We start from the raw sequence: 18,851 nt of genomic DNA, 5'->3' as shown, positions 1-18,851 counted from the left end.
AAAAGGATCATGGAGCGGCCAGTCACCATCAATTCCTTTTTTTTTTTTTTTTCAATCTGTTCATTTATTTATATATTTTTGTTTCGTTTGAGAGACGATTCAATAAAGATTCAATAAAATAAACTGATGGACTGCATAAAGGACCATGGAGCGGCCAGTCACCACCAATCTTTTTTTTTTTTATCTATTCATTTGTTCATATATTTTTGTTTCGTTTGAGAGACGATTCAATAAAGATTCAATAAAATAAACTGATGAACGCATAATAAAGGAGTCTCTAAGTATTTTTAATGATCATATGGATTGTCATGTAATGTATTATGAAGTGTAGAAATTACGTAATGACAAATGTACATTGTAATGATAGTAGGTATGTGGTATTTCCAGTTTCTTAAGTAAAAATAGTTCTGACTAACGGTAACCAAAAAAAAAAAAAAAAAGACAAAAAAAGGTCCGATAAAGATGTCAATCCCAAAAGATACAAAAAAAGAGTATCATAATTACGAAAAGTGTCTTGAAATTTATCTTTTGAAGGAGTTTAAGTCATAGGTAGAAGAAAATACGAAATCAGGCAGAATGCTCCAGAGTTTACTTCCGAAAAAGATGGAACACTGTGAAGGTTGCTTAACTCTTGCATTGCATTCATCTAGGTTTTACTTGCTTTGTGTGTGTGTGTGTGTGTGTGTGTGTGTGTGTGTGTGTGTGTGTGTGTGTGTGTGTGTGTGTGTGTGTGTGTGTGTGTGTGTGTGTGTGTGTATGTGTATGTGTGTGTGTGTGTTTATCCTTTAAGTTTATACATTTGTAGTTTGAAAATTCTCCCTGGCACAGAAAGAGAAATGAGTTAAATCAGCCACAGAACATCCAGGAGGAACATTGTCCCTGACGCCTGTGTCGCGAGTGTCTGCAACAGTCTCCTGGAAAAGGTCGTGAGTCGTGACAAACCGCAAAATGAGCAATATTCAGAGACGCAGCGACGTGTGTGTGTGTGTGTGTGTGTGTGTGTGTGTGTGTGTGTGTGTGTGTGTGTGTGTGTGTGTGTGTGTGTGATGGAACGTCCCTTCAAGCAGCGGCGCCTGCCAGGAAAGAGGATGCCTTGCCAAAACGTGGAAAAGGGCAAGAAAAGTAAGAAGTGAGGAAAGAGACAGGCGGGGCGGAGGGAAGCATCAACGCGAGGCAGTCCCGAGGCAGATGTGAGAGGGTGCAACTCAGTGTGTGATAGCAAACAGCCAGCTTTTGCGCCGCCACGGAGGAAGCCAACCAACCAAGGCTCCACAGATACAACAGGCCGAGCATTTAAGCCTCACAGAAGAGTTGTAACAGAAACAACTAGCTTTGCGCTACCACAGGAGGGAGGCTACTAACAGTTACTTAAGCTCTACAGGTACAACAGGCCGACCATCTAAGCCTCACAGAAGAGATGCAACAGACCTTATCGTATTTATAGGTCAACTACATACATAAAAAGTTTTGCCAAGACCTATCGAGTAAGAAAGAGTTACAGAGGATTACGAAGGATACCAAAACAACGACAGATCTTAAGGTTCCGCCTAAGCTACTCTGTCACGCTATTTTGCACTAAATACTAATAGAAAAGACTAGGCAAATATCCAAGAGAAAGTTACATAGCTGCTTCTACATTATACAGGTGCTAAAAATTAGGAAACTTTGATCTCACAGCAAGATTCTGGCAAGTGGTAAGCTTCTACGCGTCAAGCTCTCCTTCCCTCTGATCTGTAAATTCAAACTTTTCAGCATCTTATCTCGAGTACCATTAACAGGCCCTAGTGGAAGTTATTGGGATTTTCAGATGTGTTCGCATGATGCTGGTAATAAATGAACGAGGATCCAGTATCATCAATAAGTAAATAAATAAATAATTAGGTTAAACGTTTCTGCGTCTTTTGTACTATTCATAACAAACTGTAGTAGTAGTTATTGGGATTTACAGGGATGTTTAATTGATTCTGATGATAAATAAACAAGAATTGAGCATCATCATTAGGAGAAACACTTGCCTTTGTCTTTTAAATTAGGTTCGTATGCTAAAAGTTCTAACATCTGTTGCGGAAATTATTGGGGATTTTCGAGAGTATTATAATTTTCTAGGATAGTTTAACAGAAATTCTCCATCATCAATAAGAAAACACTTGAAAACTGCCAACCATTTCTGTAGCCTTTGAAAGTACATCCGTGTGTTTAAACGTTTCATCGTCTTAAAAGCTGCTTTTAATTAGCTTCGGTGGACGTTATTGGGGATTTTCAAGGAAGTTTCATGATTTTAGTGATAAATCAACAAGAACTCAGCATCACCAATAGAAAAAAAGCACCCATTACAATTCGACTAACCTTCTCTGTGGCCTTTCAAAACAGTCCTGATGGGAGAACAAAGGATGTCAGAAGAAGAGTCTGTGTGTGGCGGCCCGTGCTTCCTTTCCTCCTCTGCTCCTCCTCATACTCTATTTAGCAAGCTCATATTTTGCCCTTAATGTTGCCTGGACCGAGCCGTCTTGTTGCCAAGTTTCCCTTAAAGTTGATGTTCCTCGTGTCTCGTCCTCGTCGCCCTCTCCCTCCGCTTACTTGTCTTCGTCCTCGTCCTCGTCACCGCTGTCGTCGTTGCTATGGTTGTTATTGATGTTGATGATGGTGATGATGATGACGATGTTGTTGTTGTTGGTGATGGTGTTGTCCTCCTCCTCATCATTTCTGTCGTCGTTATCGTTCTCCTTCTCTTCCTCCTCCTCCTCCTCCTCCTCCTCCTTCCTGTCGTCATCAGCATCATCAGACTCAGACCTACACTCTTCACCACTCATATTTTTAACTTAACGTGAGTCGAAAGCACAACGAAAGTCAAAGAAAAAAGTGACTTAGTGGTTGACGAGCAGCCAGGCAGACCAGACCACAGACCAGGCCACTCCAGGTGCGTGTCACAGGGGATGCTGATACCACTGCACACACACACACACACACACACACACACACACACACACACACACACACACACACACACACACACACACACACACACACACACACACACACACACACAGAGAGAAAGAGAGAGAGAGACCATGAATATGCAGAACACCTTAAATGATTGGCGCGAATAAAATTGCATATATTCCACGTGTTTGGTCAGGTTACGTACAATAACCACATAATATCTATGACATATCCACACACTGACACCGCATACTGGAGGCAGTGACTGAGAGATCAAACAATGAAAATTCCTCTTCCCTCAGTTCAGGAGGGGACAAGATCATGCAAGAATAAACACAGCTGGTAAAAATTGAGACCCATTATGCAGTGAACTTGTCCATTAGCATCATCATTACCATCATCATTAGCGTGTCCGAACAACAAAGAAGACAAACACTTTTAACTCATCACTGCCACTGGCGAACACTCGAACACTGAAGGGAGGGAGGGAAAGGCAGAGGAGAGACTGCGTGTTGCCGGCGTGGTGGTGTTCGCCTTTCGCTCATCATCAGAATCAACACCTCTTGAATGACGTTATTTTACCTCGGAGGCTCTTTGTGTGGCGCTGGAAGGATAGTGAAGGAGGGGGGGAAGGAGAGCTGGAGGAAGAACGAGAGTGCTTGCAAAGTAGAAAAAAGGCTGTCGCGTCGCCCTCCTGAGCGCTGTCTCTGATCTGGGGTGAGTGTCCCGGCCACGTGTGAAGAGCATCTGACCTCAGCGACACAAAGGACTATAGGCATGTATTCTTAAACGCTTTAGACTCTCATAAGGGTTGTTTTTTTTAAAGCTCACAGAGGTGTTTAGTCGAGTTTTCATAAGTGTTTTTGTAATTGATAATGCAGTATGCTCGTTGAACTATCACTGGAATCATGAGAATACCCTTGAAAACTCATATTACTTCCATTACAGCCTGTTAAAATGTAGCCAATATGCAGAGCACTGACACATTTAAGAATCCGGGTCATATTTCTATCAATCCAGAAAATTTGCGTGTCATAAACCTCCCTCTTTTGACACCAAGTAATTGCTGGATTGATTTTTTCATGCTGAGGTAGAAAGTTTGGGTCAGTAGGGGACTCCCTTCCCGCCCCGCCTTGCCGCTCGACGCCACACCTTTAAGCCAGCCACGCCACAGCTGCGGGCGAGGCGAGGCGGGGAGGGGCTGAGGTGACAGTGCTAGGTAAGGGTGGTGCTGATGCCTCTGTGCTGCCTTCTTCCGTACAGACGTGACCAGCATGAACGAGTACGGCTGCATGCCCACGTACTCACCTCTTGATGACCCAGCCCCTGTGCACCCACGCCCCTAACAGCTATGTGTGTGTGTGTGTGTGTGTGTGTGTAAGCGTCCAAGGTCAGCACCACCCCGATCAAGGTCAGGATGAGCCGCCCCGCCCACTCTAGTTGGGGTCAATAACCTGGCCACGGTGCGCTCTCCTCCAGCCCACCCCGCCCGTCCGCCGCCCAGCCAGCCAGCCAGCCAGCCATCGTCCCCTCCCGACATCTGCACCGCGCCAGAGCCTCCCCATCACGCCGCAGCGCCGCATCACTCAGACCATCACGGCGCGGCGGCATGATGCATTAACGCAACCAGGCACAGATGCGTCTTGTCAGTGAGCCACGCACGCTGCACGCCCTCGCCACTCACTGTTTCACGCTGCTCGAAGTCATGATGCTCCACGCTCCACCAAGGCACTTTGTTTCACGCTATTTAATAACTCTACCCATTGTTCCACGCCGCGCTGTCACACTACGCCACATGCACTACACCGCTCCACACCACAGCACACCTGTAAAACATTATTCCGCACCATACATCATCAAGCCACACAATACCATATAGCACCATACTACACCATACCATAGCCTGTCACATCACGCTCATCATCATCATCATCAGCCTCGAGGCATACATTGCAAGACAAAGACTTCACGACACCTCCACGCACCTCCGTCAACTGCCTGTCTATTTCAGTCCACAGTAGGGAAACTTAAGAACATGAGGGCTTAAAAAAAACAAAGGAAGCTGCAAGAATCCATCAGGCCTACAGATGGCGGCCCCTGTACAAGACATGCCTACCTGTATCCATCTATCATCACCGTCTATCATCTTATCTCATCTCTTGGTCTACAGTTCTCTGTCTGCCGCGCCTTCCTTTCTTTATACCGGCATAAATCATTATAATTACTTCCATTACAGTGCACCACTTAGTTATGCTACACCACGCCACACTCCCCATTGTTATATAAGGCGTGTGCAGCTCTCTCTCTCTCTCTCTCTCTCTCTCTCTCTCTCTCTCTCTCTCTCTCTCTCTCTCTCTCTCTCTCTCTCTCTCTCTCTCTCTCTCTCTCTCTCTCTCTCTCTCTCTCTCATATGCACAGATAGATAGATAGATAGATAGATAGATAGATACACATATTTCATCGACCACAGCTAGGAGTCACGCCTCACACACACACACACACACACACACACACACACACACACACACACACACACACACACACACACACACACACACACACACACACACACACACACACACACCACTAGCAATCCTACACAAACATAAAACAACTACCCATACATTTTAACAACACAGCACAGCGCATCACGTCCCAGGCCGCCATATGACACAGCACCTCTACAATTCACAGCTCAGGGACAGAACATCAGTATTCGGTCTCGGTCTTTCGGTTTCTCGCACCCTTGCCACGCAGCAGGAGGGCAGTGATGGTAGAGAGAGAGAGAGAGAGAGAGAGAGAGAGAGAGAGAGAGAGAGAGAGAGAGAGAGAGAGAGAGAGAGAGAGAGAGGTGAGAATTCATGTATTCCAGGAAGACATGTCGCGTGTATAGACGTGCGGTTATTTGGTCATTGGCATTATGATTCTCTCTCTCTCTCTCTCTCTCTCTCTCTCTCTCTCTCTCTCTCTCTCTCTCTCTCTCTCTCTCTACGTATCAAGGAGGCTAACTAAGGGTGCGAGAAAAAGGAGAGAAAGAAAGAAGCGCTCTCAACTTTCCGCTCTCAGAGAGTCAAAGAAAGAGTCGAAGAAAGTCAAAATATTGGCCAACATACGTAGTTCCGGAGGTGACTCGATGCACCTCTTCTGAGACAGCCCCTTTGCGGACCCGCGCCTCAGAAAGCCCTTTGTTTTGTCATCCTATTATCATTACATCGCTCCCTCGTCAGCCACTCTGCCTGTTTCCTTCGAAGACGCTATTGGTTCGCCTTGAGAGAGCCTGTTGGAAGCTGCGGTGCCCTTGAAGTCACGCCGTGGCCCCGTGCTTGTCTCGTGCACATCCCTGGCTGGCTGCTCTTGTTTCAACATCCTCCTCCAGCCTCTCTCGCGCGCTGTCCTGTTCCCCTCGACCTTCTGCCTCTTTGTCTTCAGCCTTAAGAGAAACTCTACCGTTTGGGCTTCTTTTCTTAAGTGTTCTGGGATTTCATAAAGACTGTTTTCAAAGACCACGAAGGTTTAGTCAGATTTTCGTAAGTATTTTCTTTCTCTCTCTCAGTCATTGTTGTTCAACGCATCTTTCTTTAATCACATGTCACTCTGAGACGTTTCTTTTTGTTCCAAGGTCATCTATTTTCTAACATGTAAAAGGTTCCAGCCAGAAGCAACGAAAAGACTGAAAAAAAAAAGAAGTCACCAAAGAGTAATCAAAAGAATTTTCCTAAATGATGAGGAAAATTGTCTTGAAATCTCCCTCTTAAAAGAGTTCAAGTCATAAAAATACAGAAGCAGGCATTGAGTTCCAGAATTTATCAGTTAAAGCGATTAAAGATTGACATTTGCTAAGCACAGGAAAATATATTCTTGCAATCCATTTTTATTTATGTAAGTGCTTGTTAACATTTTGTACGGTACTTTTAAGGTTGTCAATTGCTGGATATCGCAGTGAGAGGATTAAAAGTCAAGATAAGATGTCGAAGGGCCTCGGAACGCTGGCATTAGCTTGTTGTCAGTGTTGTGTAATGGGGCGTGTCTCCAGTAAAGGCTTTAGGTGAACGTCAACACAATATGTACAGTCAAGTCTTGGCTGGTGCTGCTACACAGGACCTTGGTGGCGGACTCTTTGCTTTTGTCTATTTTAAGAAAGATTTTTACGTGTGCATTTTTTTTTTTCCTGGGAAGCCCGTGGTTAAACCTTTCACTAATTTTTTTTTTTTTTCTACATGCTCATTTGTAGTTTGAGAGCTATTTTCTTTTACTAGTGTCGTAAATGATTAATAAGCTTTTTTTTTTCTCATAGTAAATTTGAAACATTTTTTGTGTATTACAGTCTTCTAAATAATTATGTAGCAGTGTTACAATCACTTTAGTAATAAGTTTTTTTTTAACAATCATTTTTTAGATATTTTTAGTACTACAGTCTTCTAAATGATTATGTAGCCTTTTCAATCCTTTTACTAATACTTTTTTTTCACATGATCATTTATAACTTTTTAGGCATTTTCTTTTTGTACGGCAGTCTTCTAAATGATTTTGTAGGTGTTCTAGCCAACTCACTTAAAAACTTTGCTTACATAATTACATAATTTTTAGAGTCTTGTATTAGTCTTCTTTTTTTTTATTTCACACAATTACACACTTATTACTTTTACTTTTTTGTATTATAGTCCCATACAATATTCTATAACCATGTTTTATTATTTTTCTTTTACATAACCACTTATAAGGTTTAGGCACTTTTCAGATAATTTTCTATAAATTTTAGACATTTATTTTTCATGCTTCAGTCTCCTAAACACTTCTGGAGATGAGAAAAGACAAATTGGATACCTTCTTTCTCTTTATTCTGTGTCCATGCTTGCAGTTTTTTTTTTCTTTTTTTTTTTTACATCACGTGTACCGATAGCAAAGAACAACCAAGGCATTTTCTTAAGATTCTTTCCTACTTTCGTTTCAGATCCTTCCCATCTAAGGCTGGTGAGTGTTGATCAACATTTGTTTGTACATTTTTCCTCCTGCATCAGCTATTCACTGTATATTCTCTTGACGAAAACAACAAGCTTTTTCTCTCTCTTCCTTTACTATTTCTCTTGATTGTCTCTTGGGTCAAGAAGTACAGAGGGGCGAGAGGAAGGACTGGGAGTGGGAAAGGACACGAGAGGACACGTGAGCTGCAGCAGGTATGGACGAGAGAGGCTCATGTGAAGGGCAACACTCGGGATGCCAGGAGATGCAGAATATACGAGTGCAAATAGTCGAGGTTCAAGTGGGAGGGAAGGAGGGTGGAGGGAGGGACGCTCGCTGCGGGAAACTCCCTCTGCTATTTATACTCGGACAATTAAGATGACCTAGGGCTAAATAAGACTGGGAGAGGAAGAGAGAGAAAAAAAAAATTATTGGCTTGTGCAACTCGTGCGCATCTTTGGGAGAATCTCTCACGCAGTACAGGACGTACGACGTGGCTTTTTGTGAGCTGGTTGATAGACACATGTGTGAGTGTGAGGGGGGAGGAGGAGAGAGAGAGAGAGAGAGAGAGAGAGAGAGAGAGAGAGAGAGAGAGAGAGAGAGAGAGAGAGAGAGAGAGAGAGAGAGAGAGAGAGAGACTGACGAACAGACAGACAGATTAACTAACTGACTGATTGATTGACTGATGGGTTGACGGGCTGAGAGACATATAGATAGAGAATCAGACAGATAGACAGACATGCAGACAGAACAGATTAACCGACTGTCTGACGGACGAACGGACAGACAGACAGACAGACAGACAGACAGACAGACAGACAGACAGACAGACAGACAGACACACACACACACACACACACACACACACACACACACACACACACACACACACACACACACACACACACACACACACACACACACACACACACACACACACACACACACACACACACACACACACACACACACACACACACACACACACACACACACACACACACACACACATCAACTTCACAATTATTCAGTGACACGAGTGTTAGTTGACTCGTTGACACCACCACCAGTAGCATTGCGAATTTCACATAAGGTCAGGGGAAGGCCGCCTAGCAGGAGGTCATGCAGGAATCAAGCTGGGGATGATGCTACAAGACAGGCCGGCAGCTGCAGTAATCACATGAGTTTACCTTCAAGTCAAGGTGTTTTTTTCTCCTTGTGAATGGAACTATATTTACTTTTTAAGCAGCGAGGTGATCGAACAGCGGCTGCGTAAATGTCATGTTGAGATGAATTGCTCTGTTGACATTCAGCGCTCGAGTTAAGAGTGAGTAACTGTCTGGTCTTGATCACAGGTAAACTTTCATTGCTTGCTTTTACGGAAGGTGATGACTGTTGATAACGGAATGTTTGTTTGTCGCAGCGAGAGGCGAGGCGAACCCCTTGACTGCCAGTGACAATATGACGTGTGCTGCTGCGAAGGATTTATCTTGCCTGATTTTTGTTTTTGTACTGAGTGGAAATAGAAATAGAGTTGTCACGTTTCTGTCCTACATCCTCCTTCGTTTCTTCCTTCTACTTTTCTTCTTTCTTCCTTCATTTCTTTCCTCTACCTTTCTCCCTTCCTCCGTAATTTCTTCCCTCTTTATTTCTTCCTTCCGCCGTAATTTCTTCCTTCTATTTTCGCGTTTCATCTCTTGGTGTTTCTTGGTTTCAGAGTCATTGGGATTATTGAACTGCATCATTCATTAATTTTCATTTCAATGGTCAGTTTGTTTGTGCCAGCGAGCAGTGAGGTCCTGGAATGCCAATATGACAATATGACATTTGCTGCCTCGTGAAAGTTATTCTGCCAGATCTTAACAGAGGAGAAATAGAAATACAGTCACTGAAAACATGACCTCCATCATTCACTTTTTTTTTTTTATTATTTATTTCAATGTTCAGTGTCTTTCGAAATTTCTGGCTGAGTTTAACAATATGACACTTGTTGCCTCGTGTGAGTTACCCTGGCATATTTTCTACTGAGGGGCAGTGGAAACATGGTCACTAGAAATTTTGAAATACATCGTTCACTCATTTTGGTTTCAGTGCTGAGTCTCTATCAAAATTACTGACTGACAGTGATTATGTTTCATGTAAGTTATCTTGACCTTTTTATTGATTTTTTTTTTTTTTTCACTTTGTGGAAATAGAAAAAAGTTTTAAGAAAATTTGAGCTGCTTCATCATTCACTATTTATTTATTTTTTTTTATTTATTTATTTATTTCAGTGGTCAGTCTGTTTCGAATTTACTGACTTAAGAGGGCAACATGACACACGTTGCTTCGTGAGGTACGCGAGTTATTCTGTCCGATTTAACTGAGTGTAAATATAACTACGATCGCTAGAAATTCTGAACTCTATCATTCACTCATTTTGATTCCAGTGGTCAGTCAGTCCGTTTCGAAATTTTACTCTGAGCATTTCATCACGCTTCAGAACCCACGGAACCGGCTTCCTCAAAACGTATTCTCGTCTAACTTCTTACAATTCAACATGATGACGTGATTGTTACTGTAATAAAGGTCATGTGGGTTTAAATGATGTTTTCAGGATCCTGACGACAGTTTAACAAGAATTCTACATTATCAGTAGGAAAAAAATTATGAAAACACAACCGGTCATTTCTGTGGCCTCGTGGTCACAATTAGTAGGATTTTCTACATCATCAATAGGAAAAAAATTTGATCAACTCATCTCATTGAAGCTAATTCTTATGGGGACAGTTTCACAACAATTTTACATCGTTAGTGGGAAAATACAACCATGAGAACACGACCCTTCATGTCTGTGACCTTTGAAAACAGTCCTGGCGCCACAAGAATGCAGTTGAGAAGGCTTTAAGAGTACGAGTAAAAATAAACAAAGTTATCATGGGTTAGCTGATTCATGAAATATGTCACTTATGATCTGAGTTTAACATTAAATGCACTTTCTGTTGCCACCTTCAGACTTAAGCCCGTTTTTGTTCACTCACAAGGACCACTGCTCAGTACCAAGAGGGATTTTTTTTTTCTATACCTTTAGACTTTTGTTCATTTTGCCTCCGTACTTTTCCTCGTTTCTGTCCCCAAAAAGCGTCGGCATGTATTGAACTGTTCGTCCCTTTCGATTACTTGTAGGAGCAAATGTATGGCTTGTGGCTTCTATAAAAAACAGAATAAGGTGTCTAAAGGTGTTAGTATTTAAGTTATGATATGTTAGATTCTCACAGATATTTCTCCCAATGGTTATGCAGAATCCTAGCTAAACTGTCACTAGAATAGAATCATGAAGGTACTCTTGGAAACCTCAATAGCTTTCACCATTCCACTAACAGCTGGTGAAGTAAGCTTGTTGACTTATCACTAGAATCATAAAATCACTCTTGAACATCCCAATAACCTTCACTAGAGTCAGCTAAAAATGGAGTAAACGGAATAAGACACCAAAACGTGTAATTAAAACACGGACCTTCTCACCTTCTCAGGTATCCATCGTGGCGACCTCAGAAACTTGTCCCTGCCAGTACTAAGAACTAAGCAAAAATTGAAAAAAAAAATAAATAAATAATAATAAATAGAATACAGTTTTGTAGTAGGTCTGGTAGGTCACGTCAACTTGAAACGCAGATTTTTTTTTTTTCAGTCTTTTTCTTTTTATTAATGGTAAAGGCCGCCAGGTTTACCAGCCCGACTTAGAAATTATAGAAAGGTCAACAGGCAAGCCGTGCCATGCAGCGCCCCGGCTCGAGGCTCCGGCCTGCTCTTGCCTCAATGACACGCCGGCATGGGGGGCGTCCTGACCATGGGCGTGGTGAGAGAGAGAGAGAGAGAGAGAGAGAGAGAGAGAGAGAGAGAGAGAGAGAGAGAGAGAGAGAGGTGGGGGGAAGGGGTTCCAGGGTTCCGTGAATCTCTGTGTGTGTCTACGTGAGAGAGAGAGAGAGAGAGAGAGAGAGAGAGAGAGAGAGAGAGAGAGAGAGAGAGAGAGAGAGAGAGAGAGAGAGAGAGAGAGAGAGAGAGATAGGGGAGATTTTGACTACAGCTTAGAAATCGCATAGTACATTACATAACCAAGTAAACATAATAGAAAAATATACAGATATTTACATAAACAAAAATACTAGATTATAACTTCTGCAACTCACAAAATGACGTGATAATTTTATATGAGTACAACCAAAGAATTTCATTAATTTTCTTACGTGAGAAATGAGAAAAGTTCGTGAGAGAGAGAGAGAGAGAGAGAGAGAGAGAGAGAGAGAGAGAGAGAGAGAGAGAGAGAGTGTGTGTGTGTGTGTGTGTAGTGAGTGAGACGCAGAAGATAAACCACAACTAAACACAAAACCACAAATGAGAGGCAGAAAAGGACAAGTATCTTCATATAACAACAAAATCAAACTTACTTATTCCCTACCCTCTCTACCTTTACCTGACCAACACGTGAGTTACCAGCAGCGTTTCTCGTGATGCAGTCAGTCACTCAGTCAGTCAGTCAGTTAATGCCTTTATCTCCACCTCCTTGACGTCTCTTGCTGCCTCTGCTTTAACTTATCACTGCCAAGATAGCGTCCTTTATCACCTCCCCCTGTCATATCCCTTCCTACTATATCACTGGAAGAAACTAGAACTAACCAACATTTACTAACAGTTCAACTAGATTATAAGCAGAGGAGTCATAGTGTAATGCCGCACAGTTAGTTTGTATTCAGGTTAATAGGTGGTGCTGTACTGCTTGCTTATTGTTATTATTGCTGTGTTTGGATCGGAGGAATGTTGAGAGGTGTTGTGTTGTGATAGAAAACGTTTTTCATTATCATTATTATTGTTACTTTCTTTTAGCGACCTTGAGTTTTTGTCAGTCTGTTTGAAGTATGTGTGTGTGTGTGTGTGTGTGTGTGTGTGTGTGTGTGTGTGTGTGTGTGTGTGTGTGTGTGTGTGTGTGTGTGTGTGTGTGTGTGTGTGTGTGTGTGTGTGTGTGTGTGTGTGTGTGTGTGTGTGTGTGTGTGTTAATTTCCATGTTTTATTTGTTTAGCTTTGTTTGTTTGTGTGCATACGTGCGTCTCTCTCTCTCTCTCTCTCTCTCTCTCTCTCTCTCTCTCTCTCTCTCTCTCTCTCTCTCTCTCTCTCTCTCTCTCTCTCTCTCTCTCTCTCTCTCTCTCTCTCTTTTCCCATCCCTCCTTTCTCCTCACACACACACACACACACACACACACACACACACACACACACACACACACACACACACACACACACACACACACACACACACACACACACACACACACACACACACACACACACACACACACACACACACACACACACACACACACACACACACACACACACACGTGGATAGCGCCCTCCACAGGTGTCATCCTACTTCTTGCTTCTAATCAATTTTGAGCCGTGACGTCACCATGAGACAGAACGCTGCCGTCCCGCCCTCCCCCTCCTCCCAAACCAGACTCTCTCCACGTGCACCCCGCTGCTGAGTCTTCCCTGCTCTCTCTCTCTCTCTCTCTCTCTCTCTCTCTCTCTCTCTCTCTCTCTCTCTCTCTCTCTCTCTCTCTCTCTCTCTCTCTCACGCTGGAGTGACGTGGATTGAGTAAGTACCGTCACTCGCCTCTTCCTGTTCTCAGATTACCGCTTAGCTTCTCTCATCGCTGACTTAAGGGAGCAAGTGACATTTTGTGCTTGTCCGCTCCTATCCCGCCCCGCCCCGTGTTGCAAGAGGGACAGGGAAGCTACGCCGTCTGGCTCTCTTAACTCCCCTCCACTCCCTCTCTCTTTCTCTCTCTCTCTCCCTCCCTCGCTCTCCCCGTACCCGCCTTTCTTTTTTTTTTTTTTGTAGCCTTGTGTTATGTCAGGATCCTAGGGAGGCGAGGGGAATTTTAATAGTGGCTGGATTTAGAAGATGACGCTTTTGTCTAAGTTTGGTGCAGTGTCTGCTGTTGGTTTGGCGTGGCGTGGCTTGGCTTGACTTGACTTGCTAGTTTCAGGTTAGAGATGGTGAGGTCTTCATCTCTCTCTCTCTTCTCTCTCTCTCTCTCTCTCTCTCTCTCTCTCTCTTCTCGGTAATGCAACCTTGAGAATATTTAGAAGATTTAAATGCTGCATACCGTATTTCCCTCTCCCTTCCTCCCCCCTTGCCCCCCCTCTCTCTCTCTCTCTCTCTCTCTCTCTCTCTCTCTCTCTCTCTCTCTCTCTCTCTCTCTCTCTCTCTCTCTCTCTCTCTCTCTCTCTCTCTCTCTCTCTCTCTCTCTCTCTCTCTCTCTCTCTCTCTCTCTCATCGCACACAGTCCAGAGGGAAGTAAACAGGACGGACAGACAGACGGACCTGTACTTCTTGTACCATGTTAAGAAAAAGCTGTGGATAACATTGCATAAGAAAGACATGCAGGAAGTTAACTGAATCTTTTTTTTTTTCCTACTCCATTTCTGACAGTGCAGCACATTTTTTTTTTTTCCCCCATTTTACGGTGCATCGTTCCGCCTTCTTGTCCCTATTTTTCGTCTCTGTCTTCCCTTCCTGCCCTTCTTGCCCTCCCCTGCCACTCTCCCCTGCTGGGTAACACTTGGCACCGTTCGGGATCTCTGCCACCAGAATCATAAATAGCTGGCAGCCTCACCAATCCTCCAACACCCCCCCATTCCCTACACCTCGCCCCTCTGCCGTCTCCCTTCCCTCCCTACCTCTTCCCGTCCCCTCCTTTCTTTCCCCGTATCTCTATCTACGCCTTCATCAGCATCTTGGTCTTCTTCCTTCTTTTTCTTCACCCAGTGCAGGCCGTCGCCCCTTGTTGCGTCTTCTCAGTTCTCTTTCCGTTCGTGGGGCAACACTAAGCAGGTGCCCGCTTCACTTCAGTGGCCTTGACTTACACAAATAGCAGCAGTGAGCATTAGCCTTACATAATCCTGGCGTCCACCCTTTCCGAGTAAATTCCGGCCCCGTGAAGGAGGCTGCCAGGACAGGGGAAGCAGGACCACCGGCGGGGCAAGTGTGTGGCCGTGAGCGAGGGAAGTGGGACACCTGACTGCCGCTAGATTGGGTCAGGACTCAGGATCCCACCACCTCCTCACCTCACCGTCGCCAGCACTGGAACCATTTAACACACACGTCACTTCTCCTCGTGGACTTATCAGTACTGTAGGTCATGTCTCTTATACAACTTTTTACGCTAAGTAGAGCACTTAAACTCTCCAAGGCACTTCAAAGGCTGTGGGCGGGGAGCGAGTAGCGGGACGCAATGCCGACCCCCAGGCAGCGGTGAGAGACCGCGCCCCGTCCTCCCCCCACCACAATTATCCTCACTCAGGCAAATTGTCATCCTCCCGCGGCACACCGGCGCGGGTTGGGTGTCCCTCGTTAGTGGGCGTCGCGGAAGGACGAACTGGATCCTAACTGTCGGCGGAGAACGTTCCGGCAACACTCAGAGGTCACCCGCCGCGCCTGACGGGGAAATTTTGCGTCTCTGCCCTACCCTTCCTGATGACGGTTTTTTGTCACGCTTTTTCTTGCGTGTGAAGGAGGTCGGTCAGGTGATGCAAACAGGAATAAAAGACGGCCTGATTAACTGCTGCTCCGCAAAAGCCTGATTAACTGCTGCTTCAAGAAAAGTGATAAAAAAAGGTTAGGTAGTGTTGGTGCTCCTCTCTTGCCATGGATCGTCACAGAAAGGACTCAGAATGCCTAGAGAGTTATTACCTTCTGATTGATGAAGAATTAGGAGAGAGAGAGATCAACTATAGTTATGGTTGGGAAGCAGATTCAGGCAGATTCAGGCAGATTCAGCCAGTTCCACGGCTAATGCAAGGCAGTTATTTAACCTTTGTACTTGTGTGAACGACAAAATATTCGTTCAAGTTCGATAAATAAAAAAAAAATTGGATCACTTGCCGCTTCACCGGGAGCATATTCTTAACACACTAAAAGTACGTGGTAAAAGAAATGTTGAATCTACTTGCTCAATATGATGTAAGGCAATTATTTTAGTCTTTGTGATTATCTAAGTGAACTGCAGAATGCAAATAAGTTAGTCCCAGTTACCTCTGCACCGAACGCTCATCTTGACACGCCAAAAGTACATTTAATAAAAAAAAAGATAATAATTTACTTCTTGGTGTTATTAAATGCAAAATATTCGCCACTCCTCAGAGAAATGTAAATGATTCAGTCACTTACTTCTGCACCGGACGATCATCATCCTTAACTCGCCAAAATACGTGGCGATGTAAATTTTGAATCTACTTGCTCAGTGTGATTCAAGGCAGTTATTTTAGTCTTTGTAATTATCTAAGCGAACTGTAAAATATTCATCCTGATTCGAGAAATACAAACAGTCACTGTCACTACTGCACCAAACGCTTATTCTCAACTCACCAGAAATACGTGCTCGTGAAAATGGAGCCTCTACTTACTTGACGTGACGCGAGGCAGGTTGGGTTAAGAGTTGTGGGAGAGTCACGGGTTATGTCTGCAGTGCATTGCTCCCAGTAGCATGACACCGCAGCCTGGCGTCACCACCACCACCGCCACCAAGACTGCAGACACACACACACACACACACACACACACACACACACACACACACACACACACACACACACACACACACACACACACACACACACACACACACACACACGTATACGAGTATATGTGGTAGGAGTACCTAGATGCATTATCCGTACATATTAATTAGTCTCTCTCTCTCTCTCTCTCTCTCTCTCTCTCTCTCTCTCTCTCTCTCTCTCTCTCTCTCTCTCTCTCTCTCTCTCTCTCTCTCTCTCTCTCTCTCTCTCTCTCTCTCTCTCTCTCTCTCTCTCTCTCTCAAATCAATATGCCAGAAATTTTCCTCCACTCGGTAAATTGGTCCCTACATGACATAACCCGGTATTCCCTGTCTCCCTCCACCACCCCACCTCGCCTCACCCCGTTGCTGTATCGTGCTCGGTATTAACTATGTAGGTTAACTAAAAACTCCTGTACTATACGGAGTAGGGCACGCGGCTGGCACTTGTCGACGTGTACATCGCCTCGTTAGCACTCAACTCCGTGCATTCACCTTTGTACTCCTCAGTCTCTTTCAGCCTCACCGTCCCTCGTGACTTTGGTTCAAGGTGGTGGTGGTCGTGGTGGTGGTGGTGGTGGTGGTGGTGGTGGTGGTGGTGGTGGTGGTGGTGGTGATAGTAGTAGTAGTAGTAGTAGGAGGAGGAGGAGGAGGAGGAGGAGACTAGTGATAGTGATATTAGTAGTAGTAGTAGTAGTGGTAGTAGTAGTAGTAATAGTAGCAGCAGCAACAACAGCAAGTAATAGTTGTAGTAGTAATAGTAGTAGTAGTAGTAGTAGTAGTAGTAGTAGTAGTAGTAGTAGTAGTGGTAGTAACAGTAGTAACAGTAGTAACAGCAACATTAGTAGTAGCAACACCACCACCAGCAGCAGTAGAAGTAATACCAGTCGTAGGAACAGTGGTAGCAGCAGCAGCACCAGCAAAGACACAGTTTGGTGGGCAGACCAGCTGATGTGAGTCTGAACCCTAAGTAAGAGCAACACGCCAGAAGTGACCCGAACCTGCACCCACGTATGGCGGGTTGGACGACGATGTTTACCCCTCACGGCAGATCACGGGATGTAGTAGAGACTCAATTCAACACTCACGTAGCTACACATGCTATTTCAAGGCGGTCCCGGTGGCGAGTACGCGTCAGACTAGCGAGGCCCCTCGTGTGTGTAGGTAGCGAGGCGAGTGGCAGTGTGGTGTCTGGGTCTGGTTCACTAACCCACTTCCGAGGCCAATCTTGTAAGCTGACTAACTGACTGACGATCCTCACAGTGCGTGGGAAGCACTGAGGGAGGCGTGAGATGGTGATATGGTGATGGAGATGATCGGCGGAGTGGTGGTGATGGTGGTGGCGAGGATGGTGAGGGTGAAAGTGGCAGTGATGATAAGCGGTGCAGTGCATGATTGTGGGCTGTCCAGGGATGTGTATCACGGCTTGGCGGAAATGAGGTTAATTGTGGATAGAATATTAGGCCAATGGTCATGTAGAGAGAGAGAGAGAGAGAGAGAGAGAGAGAGAGAGGAGAGAGAGAGAGAGAGAGAGAGAGGAGAGAGAGAGAGAGAGAGAGAGAGAGAGAGAGAGAGAGAGAGAGAGAGAGAGAGAGAGGAGAGAGACGTACGTATCAGCGTTGACATAAATCAACAGACAAGAAATGAAAATCAATAAACAGACTTTATCCCACAGACAGGTCAAGGTGGCCTCCCGCCTGAGCCAGTCAATGCTTGCACTTGACTCTCTGTCCACTGCTGCACTTGACCGGCTTGTGCCTCTGGTTTTGTTGAATGGCACACTACTCTTTACAAATGTGCAGCTAACCAAATAACTGTCTGTTTTTTTTTTCTATTTACCCCATTTATCTACCTATCTGTCTGTAAGTTTGTAAGTAGATAACTAACTAACTAACTAACTAACCAGCTAACATTTATATAAAGACGTGATAGCACTAGTTAACTTTTGGTGTTTTGTGAAAAGTTGGAACAATAATATTCGTAGTGTGTGTGTGTGTGTGTGTGTGTGTGTGTGTGTGTGTGTGTGTGTGTGTGTGTGTGTGTGTGTGTGTGTGTGTGTGTGTGTGTGTGTGTGTGTGTCATATCTCCTCCTCCTCCTCCTCCTCCTCCTCCTCCCTCCTCCTCCTCCTCCTCCTCCTCCTCCTCCTCCTCCTCCTATCATGCTATGCAGACACACTACCTTCTCTAATACTCTCCCTTCCTCCTTTTCCTCCCTTTCCCCCCTGCCAATTATGTCTCCAAACCTCCCTTTCACTTTTCTTTCCTTCGGTCTAATATCTCAGCGTCGCTCTCCCTCCCTTCTCTCTCCCTTCGCTCTCTCCCTTCTCTTCTCCCTCTCCCTCTCCCTCTCTCTCT

General features: G+C 44.6%; 1 protein-coding gene across 2 annotated transcripts in view; it reads left to right on the top strand.

The window, feature by feature from the left end:
- LOC135101188 (sodium-dependent phosphate transporter 1-B-like) overlaps window positions 1-18,851 on the top strand; it is a 165,928-nt gene that overhangs the window by 62,468 nt on the left and 84,609 nt on the right. For both annotated transcript variants that reach the window (XM_064004796.1, XM_064004797.1), the window contains exon 4: window positions 7,892-7,911. The gene's annotated coding sequence lies outside the window, so the exon portion shown is untranslated. The remainder of the gene's footprint in view (window positions 1-7,891; window positions 7,912-18,851) is intronic.

Source organism: Scylla paramamosain, chromosome 6 (assembly GCF_035594125.1).
Source record: "Scylla paramamosain isolate STU-SP2022 chromosome 6, ASM3559412v1, whole genome shotgun sequence".
Taxonomy (NCBI): domain Eukaryota; kingdom Metazoa; phylum Arthropoda; class Malacostraca; order Decapoda; family Portunidae; genus Scylla; species Scylla paramamosain.
This window is presented reverse-complemented; position numbering and strand designations above follow the sequence as displayed.